General features: G+C 39.6%; 1 protein-coding gene across 1 annotated transcript in view; it reads right to left on the bottom strand.

Moving 5' to 3' along the window:
* Positions 1-10,946, bottom strand: part of CIC (capicua transcriptional repressor) — a 1,784,113-nt gene extending 1,773,167 nt beyond the window's left edge. Inside the window, exon 1 of the mRNA XM_044080802.1 lies at positions 9,326-10,946. The gene's annotated coding sequence lies outside the window, so the exon portion shown is untranslated. The remainder of the gene's footprint in view (positions 1-9,325) is intronic.
* Positions 10,947-13,603: the final 2,657 nt, after the last annotated feature.

Raw genomic sequence — 13,603 nt, 5'->3', positions numbered from 1 at the left:
AGCACTCTCTTATAATATTCTAGCATGTCGAGTGGTAGATTGCTAGCATCTTCTCCTGTTCAGCTGGTTAATCTGGGAATCTTGAGACAATGCTATAATTGTCTCATGTACACAGACAACCCCCTCCTCCTCCCAACAAACACAAATACATGTGAGAGATGCAACTATATAGCCAAACTGGAGGCTGAACTCTCTCAACTCAGGACTGGCAAGACCAGACAGGAGGAGAAGGTAACCACACACACAACAAACCCAGTCACACATAGACCTACCCCAACTGCAAATCAAGCACATAATAACACAAAAACATACTCAGAGGCTCTATTAAAAAACTTACCAAAACAACAGAGGCTCCCAAAGCAGACACCCAAAACTCCACCACCTCAAAACATAACACATGCAACACATACTTCAATAAATCGGTGTGTCAATAAATCACAGCCCTTAAGGCCAAACACTACGCCTGATACACTAGTAATAGGTGACTCTATAGTCAGACACACTGACGTCTCACTTACCAGGCTGAGCAAGGAGAGGGTAACGGTAAGCTGCCTATTGGGGGCTAGGATCCGCCATATAACAAACGCACACAGGTCACTCAAAAGCACGTGCAAATATGACTCCGTCATTGTCCATGCCGGCGTGAATGCCTCCTTGGACTACATGAAAAGAGACATAGAGGAGCTCTCTGATTATGTAGCCCAGGCTGGTATGACCCTGACCCTGAGCAGCATCCTGCCCTCACCAAGAATGATGCCACAATACAAAGACAAGATGATCAGCTTTAATAACTGGCTCAATTACTGGTGTCATTCTAGGGGGATCCAATGTCTGTCTGCTTGGGATGACATGCTGGACAAGCCACGCTGTTTCACAAGGGACGGCTTGCACCTGTCACCACTGGGCTTCCGGATATTGGCTAAGGCTCTTGCCACCCCCATAGTGCCTTTTTTAGGCAAGGCTCAAAAGACGAACCCACCTCCTTAGAAAACAAAAATGGAAAAAAATTAAGGATAATACTGCTCAACACCAGAAGTCTAAATCTCAAGATGCAGGCTCTCAAAGCACTCCTCAGTATGGAGAACATCGATGTCTGCGCTGTAACCGAGACCTGGTTCAAGGCTCCTGAGAGCACCCCAGCGCTACCAGGCTTTACCTCGTATCATGCTTTTCGGCCCCAAAACCTGGGCCGAACCACAAAGGGAGGGGGAGTGTCCATATTTATCAAAGATACCCACACTTCCAGGTTAGTGGCAACTCATGAAGCATTGGAGACCATCCAGGTGCAGCTAACCGTAGGCAAAACTGCTATACAACTGGTTGCATGTTACAGATCACCCTCCCAATCTCAAGAACCCCACTCAGCCTTCCTGAAGACATTGGAAGATAAGAATGTCTCACCAAATACCATCATATTGGGAGACTTCAACTACCCTAACATAGACTGGGTGCACTATTCTAGCCCTAACACCCTAGCCCAAAGGTTCCTGGAATTCATAAACTCAAATGCAATGGAACAGCTAGTCACCTCTCCCACAAGGGGGGATAATATACTAGACCCGATCACCACAAACATGGGGACAAAATGCTCCACACCGGAAGTATTCCCCTCACTGGTGAGATCTGACCACAAACTAATCACCCTGGATATACATTTACCACCTCCACCCCCAGCACAAAAGACTACAGTGAGAAACTTCTCAAAAGCCGACTTTACACTTCTCAAGACTGAGATGGTATAATTTAAGCCCACAGGGCCAATGGAAACCACATCCCACAATGCTGAACCCTACACAAATGCTTTCTACGGACATCTCCAAGAATGCATGGATCGTGCAATCCCAAATAAAACCAAGACCCTCTCCACCAAGGACCCCAGCCATAAACAAATTGTATAACAAAAGAAGGAAGCTACTGCAAGACAGAGCAAAATCCCATAAAGGGAAGGCATCTCTGATCAGCACTAGTAGAAAGCTACGTTCTCTCATAAAAACATCCAAGGCCAACTTTGAGAGAAAAATCGCCAAGGACACTAAAGATAACCAGGAGGCATTCTTCAGTTATGTTAGAAACCTGGGCGGAAACACTCAGATATGCTCAGAGTTAGTACACAAGGACAAAAAAATTTACCGAACCCACAGATATTGCCAACATTCTGGCAGACAGGTTCAGTGCAAATTTCTCCCCCCCCCCACCTCCAAAAGAAGAAATACTCATCCCAGCTGAGTGTAACCTCGCTGTCATCTCTGATGTCCAGGTGAGAACCGCCCTCAGCAAAGCAAAAAACACAGCATCTATGGGACCTGATGGTATCCCCGGCTGCGTGATACGTGAACTCCAAGAGGAGCTAAACCCGCATATAAAAAGGTTATTTAACCTTAGCCTTACTACAGGATATGTACCTGATCACTGGCGTACAGCAACAGTGGTCCCACTCCACAAGGGAGGCTCCACTACAGACCCTGGGAACTACCGCCCCATAAGCTTGACCAGCCTGGTTTGCAAAGTTATGGAAAGAATTATTACGGAACTCATAAACAACGACATTGGGGACCTACAGACACTTGATCCCACCCAGTTCGGCTTTGTAAAGGGCAGATCCTGCCTTTTGAACCTGGTTGACTTTTTCAAAACAGTCACTAGAGCCATTGAGGAGGGCAAGGCAGTCCATACAGCCTACCTGGACTTGGCTAAAGCCTTCGACACAATACCCCACTCGGGGATCATAGATAAGCTAAACAGCTTAAATGTAAATCCATATATCACAAGATGGGTTGCAAACTGGCTAAAGAACAGAACCCATAAAGTCAAGATTGCGGGAGCCATGTCAGACAAAGCCAGTCGCAAGTGGTGTCCCACAGGGCTCTGTCCTGGGACCCCTCTTGTTCGGCATTTACTTCTCAGATGTGAAAGCAAACATGGGAGGGTTGTGGCTGACAAAGTTCGCAGATGACTGCAAACTAGGCGCCATAGTCGATACACAAGCTGACACATACATCCTACAGAAAGGCCTCACCGAAACGGACAACTGGTGCCGGAATCATGGCCTTAAACTGAATGCCAAGAAACGTATAGTCATCCACTTTGGGAAAAACCAAGTACCCACAAATTATCACATAGACAGTAACCCACTGAGTACCGAAAAAGTAATCAGAGACCTGGGGACCCAAGTTGATAGTGACCTCTCATTTAACACCCATGTTGCCAAAGTGGTTAGAAAGACTTTCTACCTTGCCCACCTTATCATGAAGGGGTTCACATCCAGATCAAAGGAGGTCATTGTGCCCCTGTACTCCTCCCTTATCAGGCCCATGATTGAGTACAATGCCCCATTTGGTATGTACCTCACCCGGCACTTACAACAGCTGGAGAGACCCAAGAAGTACCTCACCAAGAGGATCAAGGGTCTCCAACATATGTCATATGCCAACAGGCTAAAGAAACTCCAGCTCTATTCAGTAGCATACCGCCTGCTCAGAAGTGATCTGTGCCTGATGTACAAGGCCATGTCCAACCAGGAATTGATGGACATGCTCCACCTCAAAAAATCCAAATCCATAAGAACCACAAGAGCCAAAGATTTAAACCTCAGTACAAACATGAATAGAAAATGCTGGAGGGACAGATTCATAACTCAGAGGCTTCCCATACTCTGGAACAAAATCCCAGTTCATGTTAGGCAGAGTCCCTCACTGACTCTCTTCAAGAGAAATCTTGACGAGTGGATGGGAGATCGTAGGTTTACCCCGGGGGTCGCCCCTGTGTCGCTACTTGACAGAGGCACAGTAAACTAATTTTAATAAGTAAGGGGGTCTTCAATGTGTTACTACTAGACAAAGGCATAATATTCTAAATTTATTCTATACACCTTAGTACCACTACATGGGGTGGCAAAAGCCACATCTCTAGGGCTAGGCTTGCAAATGCCCCAGGGCATATAGCCTAGTACTAAACTATGAAACTATAAAAAAGACTTGATTAGGAGTTACTGTCACACCCACCTAATTAAAATGGAATTTGAATGTGGGTCTACAACACTGGCAACAAACAGGTGCTCCACTACACAAACCAAAGTTAAACAATACTCAGTAAACAAATAAAAAACAGCTAAGAATCCAGATGCACACATTCTGTAAGTCTTTTGAGGCTTTACCTGTGAATGTGTCTTTCACTTGACTTTACATATACCATCATCTTACACCTAGGTAATCAAACTGGCACATGCAAAACCAATTGCCATAAAAAAATATCATTATCCAGCCTTACCTTGTAATAAATAACATTTACCACTGTTTCTTGAGATCTAGTTACTTATCTGCAGAATCAGAGTCCCCATTCTCTTGGAGGTACACATTCTTCTCCTATTAACAAATCTATGTTCAACCACATTCGGCTAATATAACCTTATTAACATTTCAGCGACTTACCTATTACAGTGATAATTAACAATTCTACAAATTGCCATCTCTACACTTTATGTACCAGATATATGTGCATCTCCAGCTGCGTTATTTGTGCCTTTTCAATCACATCTATGTTCATTAGTCCTTGTCATTTTGCTGCTGTTGTGTGCGTGCAGCTTCTGATTACTTGGGTCACTGGGATGTTTCAACTTTTGCAATTTTCATTTTGCTCTTCATACAAAATCCACATTTTTTCATAATTAATAATATTGCATTTTTTGACTAAACATACTGATACCATTTACACAAAGAAGTACATTTAACAAAAGATAACATTTTAACAAAATGTTGCAGTAAATGGTATGAAAAGCTGAGGAAAATATGTTTTTAAGTAATTCACTGTATGCCTGGTAACCATTATTCACACCATGTAGAGCCTGATCACATGACTTCTGTGTCAAAACAGGCAGTCAGACAGCTAAAGTGTAGAAGAGGTGAAAATGGTCCCATTCACAAATGATTAGGCAATGAATGTAACGTTTGGTTGTGTATGGCTGAGTTTTTCTGGTATTAATGGCTCATTCTAAATGTTATAGTTACTTAATTTTACATTTTTAATGGATAAGTCTGACAGAATCAACAATTCTTTCAGCAGAGGCCCAGGGGAAAAAAACTCCAGAAAGTAACATAGGACAGGCACTATAAATTAAATATGTTTAGGATTAATACAATAAATTATGGAGCACAATAAGAGAAATAAACCTTGGCAGTACACTTACAGCAATACAAGAAGATACATTCAAAGTAAAAATTGGCAAAACAATAAATACAAGGAAAGACAGGTATACAGCATTTATATTGTATAGAAACATGTAGAAATAATATAATTAAATAAAGTTAGTATGGGCTCAAAATATGTTGCAACTTTTAGGGGGGGTTGATACTTTCAAGGAAAGGAGTCCTCAGACGTTCTGACAGATAAATAGACATACACACACATATTAGCAATGAGTGAAGGAGAAGGGACAGAGCCAGGATTTGAGGAGATGCCCCCCCACCCCCCCAAAAAAAAAAACAACAACAAAGTTGATGTTAAAGTTACCTGAATGCTGAAGGGATGCTGTTCCAGAGTTTGGTCACACAGTTTGAGTATAAAATCTTACTCATCATGTGAGTTAAGTACCCTGTTACAGTATGCTAGCAATTTGCCTTTATAGTGTTGTTCTCTTGCAGGAGACAACCACTATAGGAGTGAGATTTGGATGGTTGGTGTAGAATGGACTGCGCAAGTTTGACATTGGTTTATTAAAGCTAGTTTGGAAACTGCAGCCAATTGATTTTATTTAACATAGTGCAAAGGTGAACTCTCCTGGGAAGGCTGATGAGGTTCAGGTGACTTAATTGCTTAAAGCTTAACTGCTTTTTTAAATGTGATAAAACACATCAACATGCTTGCTAGTGACAATTTTTAAGAAGTACACACATCAACATGTTTGCTAGTCCAAATTTTAAGAAAGTTTGCACCTTTATCATTATTCTGGAAGTTTGCATGCTTTGTATTTAATATGGAATTCTACTTTACTGGGAAATATATTGTGAGGTGACAAAAATTGTTGTGATATGAGATGAAGCAGTTTACTAACGGATTTATAAATTCAGCACTCCTTGTAATGTTTAAGGCCTTGAACATGTACTATATAAACGAAAACAAAAAAATTTGCTGAAGTTTTCATTTTGTTTTTACATGTACTATATAAAGGTTATTCTACACTACATTTAAAAAAACTCTCAATGAAAGCACCTACACATGCAAGACAGTTGCAATTAATGCAAGCTACAGCATATAATCTAACAAAGTATTAGATGGTACTGGGTTTGTAAACTGAAGCTTGCAATTTTTCCAAAACACACACACACACACATATATATATATATATATATATATATATATATACATACATACAGAGAGAGAGACAGATATATACATACATACACACACACAATTTTTTTATACGTTTATGTGTGGATGTGTATGTATGTATGTGTGTGTGTATGTGTGGGTATGTATAACTATATATATATATATATATATATATATATATATATATATATATGTGTGTGTGTGTGTGTGAGCGCATCTATTTCACATCGTCAAAACCCCACACAATCAAATTGTGCTGCATGAGATGAAAATAATAAAACCTCACTTATGCAAAAGACCACATCAGTGAAAATGCCAGGGAAAGGAATCACTTGGCCACCATTGACGTATGTGCCCTTTTCCCCACTATAGTGCGATCTCGGAGTTGGTATATTTAGTTAGGGGTGCCCCTGTTGGTTGTAATGTGTGCATGTTGGCCAAGTGGTTCCTTTCCCAGACACTATTTTCGCTGATGTGGTCTGTGTGTGTGTGTGTCTATTTGGCAACAGAAGTATGCTCTGTACACATGTTCTATTGCTTCCCACACTGCACTCTGTCATGTGTTTAAGTGCTTTTTATTACATATAAAGCAAAAAACACAACAATAAAGATAGAAACACAAGGAAATGCCAGTTTAAATAATTAAGTGCTTTCTTTTCTGAAGTCTTACTAAATGAAGACGAAAGTGCCTAACTATTCAATTCAGAGTTTCTGGGTATTTGTATCTTCATTGTTTTCTTTTTTTTTTTTTTAAGTTTGCGCACTAGTCCGTTCATTTCGGGCTTTTTGTGTGTTTTTATTACGTCTGTTTTAAGTCACTGCATGCAGTACACTGGTTACTGTTGTTCACCTAGATGTTTTCTCACCGTGTCCCATTAGAAATATTGTCCTGCCCAACAGAATGCTTAGAAATTTCCCACTGAACATCTACTGACATCACCAACACAATAACATTGAAAATTCTGAAGTTTGAGAGTCTCTCATTTAAGAATAAACTAGAAAACTAAAAGAATACAAATTAAAAATCCAAAAACAATGCACAGTATTAAAAATATACCTTCAGAGAACCATTAATTATTAAGCCAGAGGGAGCACTGAAGAACAGACGACAGGTCCAAAACTTAAATTACGGTATTATAGCCATTTTTGCTCTATTGTGTTTTGACAGAATATTTTATATAACAGTTACTCTTTTGAATTTTTTTTCCAGTTAATAATGTTGAAAGTTCTATGTATTTTATTTTACCATTACCTGTCCCAAACTTCAATTTTAGCAAAAGTGCATTATAATCTGGCTTTATACACTGGCCTACAGAATGGTTTGCTGAAAACTTCCCAGGACAGGTCTACAAGCTCCTACCTATCCATTTACTGAATGTACAGTATAACAGGATGTTCACAAAATAAAAAGTGAATGAAAAAACAACATTGTCCCTAAGGTAGTAAGTAATTGCACTACCTAATATTCACAAATTTCATGCTTAACTTGTGTCCAGAAACCATACATTCAAGAAAGGTCAAAACCACTACTGGAAAACAAACACATCTGAGATGTAGGTTGCTGGTTCTTCAGACCTCAGCTGCTGATGCTTTTGACAGAGAGAACACAACAGAAATTTTAAAATGCAGCAAGCATGGACTGAGAATAGGAAAGATTTTCCAAGCAATAAAAATCAAACTAAAAAACATAAATTAAGATGAGTCGACTGAGAACTTAGCAAATATGGTGGGGGAGGGGTGTGTCCCAGAAAAGCGTTAGGGAAAAGTGTTTCTGCTGAGATTAAATGCAAAGTACTTTCACTCAGCAAACTACTGCAGTGAAACGAGACAATGAGCTCCCATCCACATCCACCTGTTTATTACGTGAAATGTACGCTATAATGCTTATAAAAACTGAAGCCTGGTGAAATAACATACACATCACATAGTTGATAACAGTGACACTGCCTGCACCACTTCAAATACATGTGTGCACTGAAAAACAAATACTAAAAAAGGGGGCGGGGATGGGGGCAAAAACTAAAACCATTACTAGAAAGCAGTTCTCGGAGTCACAATCTATAACGATCTTCAAGAAAATAAAAGTGGATGCAGAAAACTAGATTATAATGCAGTCCGACAGAAATTAAAGTTTGGAACCATTTATGAGATAAGCATGTTCTGTAAAATATGCTGTGTTCTGCATATAACTGCAGGTCACAGCAACCACTTTATCCCCTCATTTTCTGATGGATCACCTCAAACACTTACATGTTTTCCTCACCAGGAAGCTTACAAAACCAATGATAAAAAGCCAACCTTAAGAAGTAGTGACACTCAGCTGATTATTCGTTAAGATGTACTTTCCTTAAAAAAGACAACATTTTAACGCCATTCTGACGTCTTTTTCAATGCACTGTCAGGAGGACACATTTCAGAAAAGAATGTGGAAAATTATGAAGGAACTTCATGGGCACAAATTAAAATTGGGGCAACTATATGTTATTTGATTAGCACAAAATGTTCACCAGCAATGATGCCCAAGTGATCAGTTTCCTTCAGTACACAAGAGTAATAAAGTGGAGTCGGGACAAAACAATGTCTGTAGTGAAGCAGTTTCTGACAGCATCAGTACGTTTTGCTGTTCCCCGGGGGAACTCGCAGCACAGTTACTGAAGCGATCTCACCAATACACAACACATAAACACACTAGCTGAACCGATCACTGAGTTGAGGGTGAGGTGGGTGACGTAGATAAGCTGTTAACGTATTTGGTTACCGTGTTTACACGGTCTGAGTAAATGGGTGTCTTGACCTAAAGTATTTCTGATGAACATGTCCGGCTTGTCAAACAAACATTTGTTATAGAAGGGAGTCTAGGTTAAAAAATGTCATTAAATACAAGAAACACATTTTATACTTTGCCTATGATTATGATTACCCTCTGACAATCGTGCAGCAACATTATGTACCGCTTTTTACAACATCACAATAAAATGGCATTCTCTTCCAAACAGCCTACCCAGCGTCGCTGAAAGTGGTGTAGGGCGATGACCCGAATATATATGCATCTCCTCAGCTGGCCTGGAAAGTGGTGCAGGAACGTGGCCTGGTCCGGCTGGAGAAGTCGCAGACACGGAATGACGAGATTTTGCCGACCCGGAACCCGAGTGGCAAACTGTTTCGGGTAGGAAGATAGTCGGGCACATAGGAACGCAACTAGCGGATATGGTGACTCAGCTGCAGCGCACGTTCTGTATACTGAGCACGCGCAAACATGGGAACGTGTGTTTTTTCTCCAGTAACACGAGTGTAGTATGAATTGCTGATATTTGTTTGTGGTGTAAAATAGATTTTGATAAAGTCGTTTTGCTGCGACGTATTAGATACTGAAATCTGTTCACGAGTTGTGTGGATTTAGAAATGCTAACAATGGATGAAGACGGAGTAACTGAGGGAAGAAAAAGTATAGCTGGTATGAGCACTTCTCAGTCGGGAGTATGGTCATGCTGGAACGTATTCTGAATTAGCGTGAATTTCTGAACCTAGTAAAGTCAAAGAAGCGACAAAACTTTGTTGGACTAGTTTGTGGCGGTTGTTAAGGAGCTGGTGACGGGGGTGCATTTGCTCCCCTCCCCATCACTATCTGAATGGAGTGTGTACTCTTGAACGTCTTGAAGTGATTGTTCTAGTTCTGTATCATGGCAGTAGTCGTATGCATCCACCACCATCGACTGGGTTTAATTTACCACTCATAAGTTCGCATTTGTAAAGCAAACATAAGGAGCTATATGGGCTGATGACGCATGTTTTGGTTCTGTGTTGATTTTTTATACAGTATATTTGTGTCAGTGGTTGGTATGCCACTTTGAGGAAGAATAAATGAAAATGTTAGTAATAGTCTGTCTTATTTTGCTGACTGGCGCACACACCCACACGTATAAGGGAGGCTATGTTGATGTTTGCTGCCTTTTGGGAATTCCCACTGCGCAAAATAAAGTTCGTGATAGAGGGATAACGTGGGTGGTCGTATCCTTGTAAGCTTTTTAACTAATGTATTTTACTTCAGTTTTGTTTGACCCCTATAAATTGTCTTTTGCCATTTTTCATTCGCCATTCATTGTCGTGTCCCCGGCTTATTCAAAACGGCAGTGTCTGGTGAGCTGTATCTTCTTTGTATAGCTTTGAGGACTTGTTATGGTGGAAATGTTCATGCTGAGTGTTTAACCACCAACTTGTAGTTGGGGAACTTTTAATGTAGTTCACTTTTATGTTGTCATTTGTTATGCTATATAATCTTGACTTTGTTCAGAAACAGCTAAGAAAGTCGTTAACACTGAACTAGGTACAGACTTTGAACCGTTTATCTAAAACAGTCATGCATTTACTGGGTTGCTTCTCAAACTTTGTTTAATATTGGCTTGTAGGTGTTTATCTCTCTCATTCTTGTATCCTAATTTAAGTAAATAAACATGACTAACTTTATGCACTAATTCTTCTCTTCTGATGAACGCACACAAGCTCCCACATAAACCAAATGCATTAAATGATATTGCAGACCATTGTCTGTTTAGTAATGATCTTAATATAAACCGAAAGATAATCTGTTTGGAGTCTCTAAAATGAAAAATAAAATGGAGAAAGATTAATTTTGTTAGCATCTCAGGCTTTATCATCATTAAAGGTAGTGGATATTTCCAGCAGATTCCAGTTATGCAGGAATCTGTAAATATCCCCTGTATACTTTCCCATATTGATTCAGCGTTTTGCTAAATGGACGAGATCTATATGTCCATTCATTTCATTGTGAAGTGCCATTCTGTACAGTGGGGTTCATTCATTATCCAGCAGATATATTTTGCCATAGCCAAATCATCCAACAAATGTACTTTGTAACAGCCAAATTACTTGAAATTTTGGCCAAGAAGATAAGCCTATAGCCAGCCACTCTTTAAAAATATATAAACTCGTATGTGTTCATTCTGAATGTACTGTTCTTCCCATTCGTCTTCCATATCCACAGAACTTGTAAAAGTCAACCATCTTATTAGAGCTGAGCTTTTCCATTCCCTCAACAACACTACTCAGTCCATTGTGGCAGTTCTTTCAGCTTGGCCATTGCCACCTTCTTACTGGGATATTCCTGCATGCTGTCTGGAAGGTGGAATACTTTTTAGGCCACTGCGAAAATCAGGTGTATGCTTTTCATTTATACTCCTTAATCAACTTAGTACATTTTAATTTGTTTTGCAGTCTAAATTTAGAGACGTGGTGTTCTATAAACATTTACTGACCTTGCAAGTTATCCATCTTTACCAGCTGCCACAAGTTATTTGTAAAGCTTGTTTCTCTTCATACTGTAACACACTCCGCAATTTATTCTCTGTTTAGTGTTTTCCTTCAGCTCTCATTTTTATGCAGTTTCTTTTTAAATCTAAACTAGAGTACTTTCTTTGCACACAATCCTCTTCCAATGATCTCAGAAATAAGTAGGCAGGAAACCAGATGTTTTGCCAATAGCCTTCAGAAAATAACCATTTAGACCATCAAGCCCAGCAGATGAGTATTCAAAAGAGCCGCCTTCATATCATTTTCATCTAGTAATACACTGTTCTTTTTCAGAATTTTGTTAAAGTAAGTTGTCTTTTATTACTTTTATTGATGGCTTTTTTTAATAATTATTTATTGACACTTGATTACCAGGAAAGTCTAACTGGGTAAAGGTTCATTTTCAAACGCTCCAAATTATTGCAAAATATTTTAAGAGCAGTAATTTTACAATTTCCAAAAATAAAACAAAAACCTCTGCAGTGATAAAATTAAGACCTTCGTTAAAGGAGAACCACACCCACTATCTCAAAAAACATGTTTATTTCGTCATGGTTTGGCATTTCATACATTTTAACACCACTCTGGGACTATTTACAGGTTTTTAAATATTTTTTTATACATAATTTCCCAGTCTGACCACATGATGTCTGGCATATTTAAGTAATTCTGGTTGTTTAGTCTGCCTCTAGGTATCTGACAATACAGTGCTTGTCTAAAAATTACATTGTGCAGGCTTCTTTCTCCCTAAAGCTCCTGTCACTGCACTGACTTGACATGCATGCACTGCTGTCTTTGTCAGTTTTAAGTAACACTTGATGCAATTCAGCGACCACTTAAAATAAAAAAAATTGTGCAAATGCCACCGACCAGACTTTCAAAGTGCTTTTTTACTGCTCCTGCTTTTTAGAATGGCAAAACTTCAGTCTTTTGTGAAGCCTGAATTTTATTAGTTTGACTAATCTCCCATCCCCCTTCACACTTAACTTCCCGAGCTGTCAAAGTGCTAAGGGTAATTTTTACCTGCTGTGATTGACAGCTCACAGCAGGAGACTTGACTTGTGTACTGTTTCCTTGTTATAACCTTTACTTTCTGTATGGGTAGGGGAAGGACCAGGGAGCTGTGAAATCACAGCATGGGTGGGTTTTTTAGGACTGTAGTGGTGATATCAGTTTGGGAGGGAAATGGCCAGAAAACTACATGTATGCAGTGGCCTTGAGATCAGTGAATTGGAGACTGCAGCAAGGGTGGGACAAAAGTTTTTTGAAAGTGAAACGACCACAGTACAGTAAGGTATTCTAGTGGAGAGAAGCAGTCAATTTTAAATATTTTAAGTGATGTATTTTTGTTTATTCATAGCAGGGACAGTAAATGAGAAAAAGACAGAAGTTGAGCATTTAATAATAGAATCCCATTGTTGTCCTTTAAGAATTGATACAAGTTGTGTAGTGAGCATGTAATGCTTACTTTTAGACAGTTTGTAGAGAAATTAAGTTTGTTAGTCTAATACAAACAGGAATTGCAAAATAAAGTGAGAGGAAAAACAGGCTTATGGTATATTTAGAGAGTCAGGGAAGATAATTTTGATGGAAGTGAAAGCAGAGTAAGGAGGTACAAGAATTGAAAAGGTAATTGTTTACATTTAGGGTCATATATTTGTCCTTGTTTTGAGCAAGAACAGAGGCAGATTTCAGCTAGGAAGTCTGTGTGGTTTTGAAAGATTGGAGGATATTGACCTGATGGATACAGGTAAGGAATTTCAGGCCTTGGCAACCTTGTGTGAGTACAAACAATGCCCCGCAAACTTGATAAGTTTGTAGACAGAAATTTTTGGTCATTGGATCGCAATGATTGCCTGGGAAGATAGGTGTGTAGAGTGGTTTATAGTGCTGGGCAGACAGATGGATGTTGGATAATCATATGAGTGGTAAGTAAGATGGAGTATGTATCTTAGCTGATGGCAGTTCTGAC

This window comes from Protopterus annectens, chromosome 8.part0 (genome assembly GCF_019279795.1).
Source record: "Protopterus annectens isolate FY-2018-M chromosome 8.part0, PAN1.0, whole genome shotgun sequence".
Taxonomy (NCBI): domain Eukaryota; kingdom Metazoa; phylum Chordata; order Ceratodontiformes; family Protopteridae; genus Protopterus; species Protopterus annectens.
This window is presented reverse-complemented; position numbering and strand designations above follow the sequence as displayed.